At 52.0% G+C, this 6,478-nt stretch overlaps 1 protein-coding gene, 1 non-coding gene and 1 pseudogene across 2 annotated transcripts in view; all 3 read right to left on the bottom strand.

Moving 5' to 3' along the window:
- LOC112548805 (zinc finger protein RFP-like) overlaps positions 1-6,478 on the bottom strand; it is an 84,870-nt gene that overhangs the window by 7,968 nt on the left and 70,424 nt on the right. The gene's annotated exons all lie outside the window — the stretch shown is intronic.
- On the bottom strand, positions 2,831-3,005 carry LOC112548806 (annotated as a pseudogene).
- Positions 3,804-3,885, bottom strand: TRNAS-GCU. The gene has a single exon. It is a non-coding gene; the product is annotated as a tRNA-Ser (tRNA).

Here is a 6,478-nt window from a genome sequence, read left to right as displayed (position 1 = left end):
GGCTGGCACAGTGCCAGCCTGCAAGGGGCTACTTGGGACCTCCAGGCCCCGCACCCACCTGTCCCACACACTGCGGGGCTGGATGTGGGGGCAGGAAGCAGTGGGTCGGAAGTGAGGGGCAATGCACTGGGACGGGCCATCCATGTTTACAAGTGGGTCCTGGTGCAAAAAACTTTGAGAGCCATTGCTTTAGAGGACGGACAGCCAGCCAGCTGGTGGTCTCCTCTCCAACCCGGGACCCGGTCAGGTCCCGGCACTGGGTGCTGCCTCTGTGAGCCAGAACGGACCCCAGGCAGGTCTCCTGCTCGCTGATCCCAAGCACAGCCCTGCCCTCTGGACCCCTCACACGCAGGACCTGACACTCCCGACACCCTGCACCTCTCCAGACACTCCACACCCCAACCCCTGTGCTCTGAACCCTGCTTTCCCCTGGAGCACCAGTGCCCCACTACCTTCCTGGCCCCAGATCCCCTGTGCCCTGGACCCACCGGCTGTGCCCCAGGCCTTGTCACACCCGCCACTGCACAGACACTGAGGACGAGACCAGAGCGCTCCTGCTATGAACAGACAAGGTGTGGGAGGGGAACTGAGGCCCAGGGAAGGGGAGGAACTTGCCCAGGCTCAGTGGCAGAGCCAGGAGTTGAACCCCGGGGGCAGAAAACTCTGTGCTTGTCTTGGTACTTGTGTGTGCAGGGTTTTTGGTTGTGCTATTTTGCTGGGGGGACGGGACACAGGTCCCAGAGCGACACTTGCAAGATTCCTCCCGCACTGAGACTTCACCGAGGCGCGTGTTGTAGCTGAAAGGTCATTTGGGCCCAACGAGAGTTTTGCTTAGGTGAACTGCAGCCTGGCTGACCTGTGCATCTTACCTGCTCTTGCTTTGCCAGCTCGAAGTCAGAGACAGTGGGGTCAGTATTTAGTACCAATAACTTACCGAATGAATTAAGCTGAGCTCAGAGGAACAAGTTGGTGGATATCTTTATTGCTTACTCCAGGGGTTTTCAACCGGGGGTACACGTACCCCTGGGGTACTTGGGATGGCCTCTGGGTTGTTTTTCTTCCCCTCCTCTTCTCTTCTTCCTCTCAGGCTCCAGCGGTGTCACTTAAGGTTACTGTATTACCACAGTTCGAACCCGGGTGAGGGCAGGGGACAAGTATGGTTAAGTACTTCTGAAAATCAGGCCTCCAGAGTTGCTCGTCCGGGCTCCAGTTCCTCTCTCAGTCTCAGTTGCGGTGGTTTCCTGCTATCGGTTGAAACGGGCAGGTCCAAGCTAAAAGTGACGATGTCAACAATGGCTCCTCCTTGCTCATCTGATCAGCTCATTGTTCCTCCGAGCCTGGCAGATCTCACCGAGCGGAGAGAGACCCGGCTGAGCAGGTTTCAGTCGCTGTGCAAGTGTGCTGGAAGCTTTGGGGACTCTCTCGGTGTCCCCAAGGGCATGATCTGAATGTGGAGAGACCAGAGCAGGTGACAACAAGAGTGTGATTTGCCATGTAGAGTCCTTGGCAGATGGTGATGTGAGAAGGAAGAAGCTCATTTTTTCTCCTTAAGTCCAGCTTGAGTTTGCAAGTTCGACAGTGAGAGGAAAGCTTGTTTGAATGAAGTATGTGTGATTCAGAAGGCATTGGGACAGTTATTGGGTGTCCCCATGGTTGGGAAAGGTGCATTTTAAATTCTTATCATGAAATGTTCTGGGATTAAAACAAATGCAAGAAGATCTTCCATGTGCAGGTTGCTTGCCTCACGCACTGTGTCTGAGATTTGGAAACGCATGCATGCATCTCCTTCTCCTTCCTCACCCCCTCCCTCCTGTGTGCACACAGTAGGTTGCAATATTTCCTTTATACGCTTACCTGGCAGGGGAACTAGAATGACACCCAGGTGGTTTTCCTAGTGGCTGGGGACAACCACGAACATGGCAGGGGGCTAGTACCCCGACCGAGGTAATGCATCTTTAACCCCCAACTTTCTCTTCCAGTGGGAAGGTCTCGGCTATATGCCAACTTGTGGAAATGGGACAATCCTCCCTAGCTTGCTTCTGTGGCCACACGGCCAAAAGCAAGGAAAATGTGGGGGCATCCAAACCCTAACCCTTGGGCTTGGGCCTGCACGTAGGATGCCCGCCAAAGGATCTGGAAGCATCTGAAGCCCCAGGCGGGGGTGGAGGATGCCTGCCGGGAGCAGGGCCACATGTGGGTCCTGGATGGCTTTATGACTATGGATTTGGAATTGATTTGGCTCATTTGACTTGGGGGACAGAACGTTTTCCTTTAAAAATAAAACCAAAAAGCCTACCACCAATGTGTCCTGGGATCCTCTAAAGCAGTGGTTCTCAGCGTTCATTGTACCAGGGCCCATTTGTAAACATCGATGGCCGGTGCCCACCCAGCGCCCCTCACTCCCGCCCCGCTGCCCCCCGCCCCAGTGTGTGGGGCATGGGGTCAGCAGCCCCTCGCAGGCTGCAATGCTGCAGCCTCCCACACGTTTCTCCTTTTAAAGGAGAATCCATTTTTAAGGTTTTTTAAGCTTTCATATATTCTTGTGACCCAGGGGTTGAAAACACTGTACTAGACCTCCTGAGGCCCCTTCCAGCCCCAATTTTCTGGTTCTAAGACGACAGCATCCAAAGACTTCTGGCATCTGAAGGCCCGTGACCTCTCCACTCGGGCACAGGAACCGGCACAGAAATGGATTCTCGGCTGACAACCACCCGCCCTCTGCAAGGCTCCCGGCACCCAGCAGGAAGTGGCTGCTGTGCACCAAGCTACTACCAAGACCACCGGGCGGTTTCAGAAACCATGGTCAGTTCTGTCTTTGATAGCACCACGGGAGGGGTGCACCGCTCCTGGTAGCACTGCAGTACCAGGCGATGCATGGGGGGGCTGGAGCAAGCTCCGGTTCCACCTCCCAGGACCAAAAATCTGCTCAGCGCACAGCCTCCTATGGAGGACGTCTCAGATATTACAGCTGATAACAACAGGCACTTTTTTGGGTGAAAATATATGTCTAGATATAAGGTTATATATATCTACACAGTTTCATAGTTTCTAGGGTTAGAAGTGACCTGAACAGATCATCGAGTCCGACCCCCTTCCCTGGGCAGGACCAAGTGCTGGGATCATAATACCCGAGCCAGATATCTATCCAACCTCCTCTTGAAGACCCGCAAGGTAGGGGAGAGCACCACCACCCTTGGGAGCCCTTTCCAGAGCCTGGCAGCCTTGACCCTAAAGTAATGCCTCCTGATATCAAGCCTGAACCTGCTCTCAATCAATTTGTGGCTGTTATTCCTTGTTATCCCAGGTGGTGCCCAGGGGAACAGAGCCTCACCTATTTTCCACTGGTCCCCCTGGTGAGTTTATAGATGACTACCAGATCCCCTCTCAGTCTTCTCTTGTGGAGGCTGAATAGATTCAGTCTATCGTTGTAGGGCCGGCCCTCCTGCCCCCTGACCATGCGCGTGGCCAACCTCTGGGCCCGCTCACTGCTGGCCACATCGCTCCTGAAGTGCGGTGCCCAGCACTGGACGCAGTACTCCAACTGTGGCCTGACCAATGCTGCATCGAGGGGGAGGATCACCTCCTTGGACGTGCTTGCTATGCAACTGTAGATTCAGGACAAGGTGCGATTTTCTTTATTCACCACTTTCTCAAATTCCTTCTTCCTAGATGCAGCCCCTTGCACTTGTCTGCATCGACTTCCACCCCTACTCTCATCCGCCCACTGCCGTAACCTGTCCGGATCCAGCTGGACTCTGTCCCACCCCTTCAGTGTGCCCACCTCGCCCCACAAAGGTCACTAATGACAAGGACAGGATTTGAACCCGTGTGTACAGAACTCAATGGATTAGCAGTCCATCACCTTAACCACTCGGCCACCTTATCACACGTTTTGTATCTCGCACCATAAAAGAAAATCCTTTCCCATTACAAAAAACCACACCCGCGCACCTGTACAAAGGCCTGCTGGCCACCCGAATCCCTTATAATATCCACAATACGTGCAAAACACACGAACCAACTCAGTCCATCCTGGCCCCTCAGACCAGGCCACATTTCCGTTCCACCCCTGCCCGGCTTGCAGGGTCACATACTCAGTTCAAGTGCCCTCTCCATCGTTGTCACTCCAGCTCCCGCTCATCCCAATAAAGCTGGTGAAACTGTGTCCTTGACTTAGCAGAATGAATTGCTTTGAATACCTGGGAAGTTTCTGCCTTTGTAAATGACGTGTCTTCTAGTGATTTCCAAATGTCTTTCGGTTTTACTAGACAAACAAATGCAGTATTCTGCTGAAACGGGCTGAGCCTCTGGGGCTGCATTTACAGAGATATGGCAGTACAAAGTAGCGCCAGCTAAGTTTTGTGATGGCGCCTGAATAGGTTAAGTGCATCATTCTGCTTGGCATCAAGGCAGTTAGGTGCCTCACCTGTGCAGATGCACTTGCATGTGGTCCATGCTTCTCAGACCTTTTGCAAAACTAGCCCTGCAGGTAGCAGTGTTGGTGGAAGGTCTTGGGCCATTCCTGTAGTATTGAAGTGGTTGAGTCAGATGCTGGGATCATGAAAAGGGTTGGCCCTCACCAAACCTCTGTTCATCAAAATATTGGGGGTTGGGTAGGAAGAGCAGGTTCAGTCAGTGCTTTAATGTTATTCATGTATGTGGCCCCTCTTATTCCCTTATTGCTTCTTTGAGACCAGGCTTTGGACTTAGCAGCCAATGGATCCCCCCTGCAGCGATTCATGGTGCAATTGTTTGTCTCTTTTCTTTCTTCCTCAGGCGGGCTGGACAGGTGTTCTCAAATTCAGCCTGAGCTGATCTTCTCAGTTGAAGCTGTGGTTTGCAATGGCAAAGCGCATAACCGCATGGGGAAACTACAGAGCGTGCTCAAAGGTATTTCACTACATCGCACATGAATTCTCGCAGAGCTTGTTAGAAACCTCAAGGGTAAAACAAGAGGAAATGTAGTCCGGATTCGGCAACATTACTGAACCCTGAAGATCACAGTCCACTTGAGACCTAAGTACCCGTGCAGAGGGATCCTGCAGGGTTTGGGGGCGCAGGCTTGGAGACCAGCATAGAGCTGGCCTCTGGGTCCCTCCGCATCTTCCTGGACTCAGGAAGCGAAGGACGGACCCTTCTCCTTCACTGCGTGTCCTCTCCATGCAGCAAAGGAGAAGGGAACTCGCTGTGGGAGGAACATGTTACATGTGTTTCTACTGGCCAGGGGGGGGACTAGAGATGTTCACTTGGCCAAAATCCACTCTTGCTTAAACTCAGGAAGCCTGAGGCTGTCTGGGGTTGTGTGGGCTCACCTGACAGCAAAGCATGGCCCATTGGAGAGATGATGATCAAGCACCTGGTTACATTAAGCTGGCACAGTTTGGCACTGGTCCATGGACAAGCCGATAGATGGGAGAAGAGAAAAGACTGAGCTGTCTCCATTACCCAGACATGACATTACACAGGCCCGCCAAGCAGAAAAGGGCTTTTGTTTATAAATCTTAAATGAAACGAAAAGCAATTTTCATACTTTGCTTCTCCCTCCTCTTCCCTCCCAGGACTTCCCGGTTTATCAAAAGTGGTGGCGATTGCGTACGTCTCCTCAAGGGAAACGATTGATATTTCTAAAACTCCCACCAGGTAATTGCATGAAGTCAGCGTCTTTGAGCAGCTGTTCCCCTGTTTCAAATAGGGACGGGCTGGAGCCAGAAGCCTGGCAAGACTTTTCCAACGTCTGTCGCCTTGACTTCTGCCCCACGTCGTCTCGGCTCTGGACACTTGTGCTGCAGGTTTATTCCCGTGTTAGGGTCCCTGTCGGGGTCCTGACACCTGCTTGGACAGTGCCTAGCATAAGCAGGGTTGTCCCCTCTCCCATGAGTGCTGGCATGAAGGATGTGTGTCCATACTTCACAATAACCATGAGGTGTTGTCCCCTTAAATGTGTGGGATAATCTTGTTAGGTTGCTGTCAACATACAAAGCATATTTTATGGCTCAGTTTTTTTTATCTGGTAGATTTTCAGGTGACTAAACCTGAACGAAGTTCAGAACTTGAATCTTTCATTTAGTTTTCTGTATGTAGGTCATAGCTTAGGTTTTGCTCATCCATTTCTCATGCAAATCATTTGTAAGGGTTCAGCTCCTGTTCCCGTCAACACACCTGGAAGTCGGATGAAATCGGGAGACTCGCTCTGAAGTGTGAGAGGAAGCAGAACTGGCGCCCTGGCCTCTACTGGAGCTGTAAATGCGGGTGGTTGGCAGGAACTGGTTAAATTTTGATTGAAAGGAAACCCCAGCTCTGTTTAGTCAGGTGTACCTTTTTGTTCCCTCCTGTGCCAACACAGTGTTTGGACCATTTCATTTTCAACATGGTTTGGGGAGCTATATTGCTTTAGTTTAAAGAAATTAAAACCCAATTGTCTTTTCAACAGAGCTGAACCCGTAGTAGAGCACCAAGGGAGTGAGCGTGTGTCGAGTCC

This window comes from Alligator sinensis, unplaced genomic scaffold (genome assembly GCF_000455745.1).
Source record: "Alligator sinensis unplaced genomic scaffold, ASM45574v1 scaffold1734_1, whole genome shotgun sequence".
In the NCBI taxonomy this organism is placed as follows: domain Eukaryota; kingdom Metazoa; phylum Chordata; order Crocodylia; family Alligatoridae; genus Alligator; species Alligator sinensis.
This window is presented reverse-complemented; position numbering and strand designations above follow the sequence as displayed.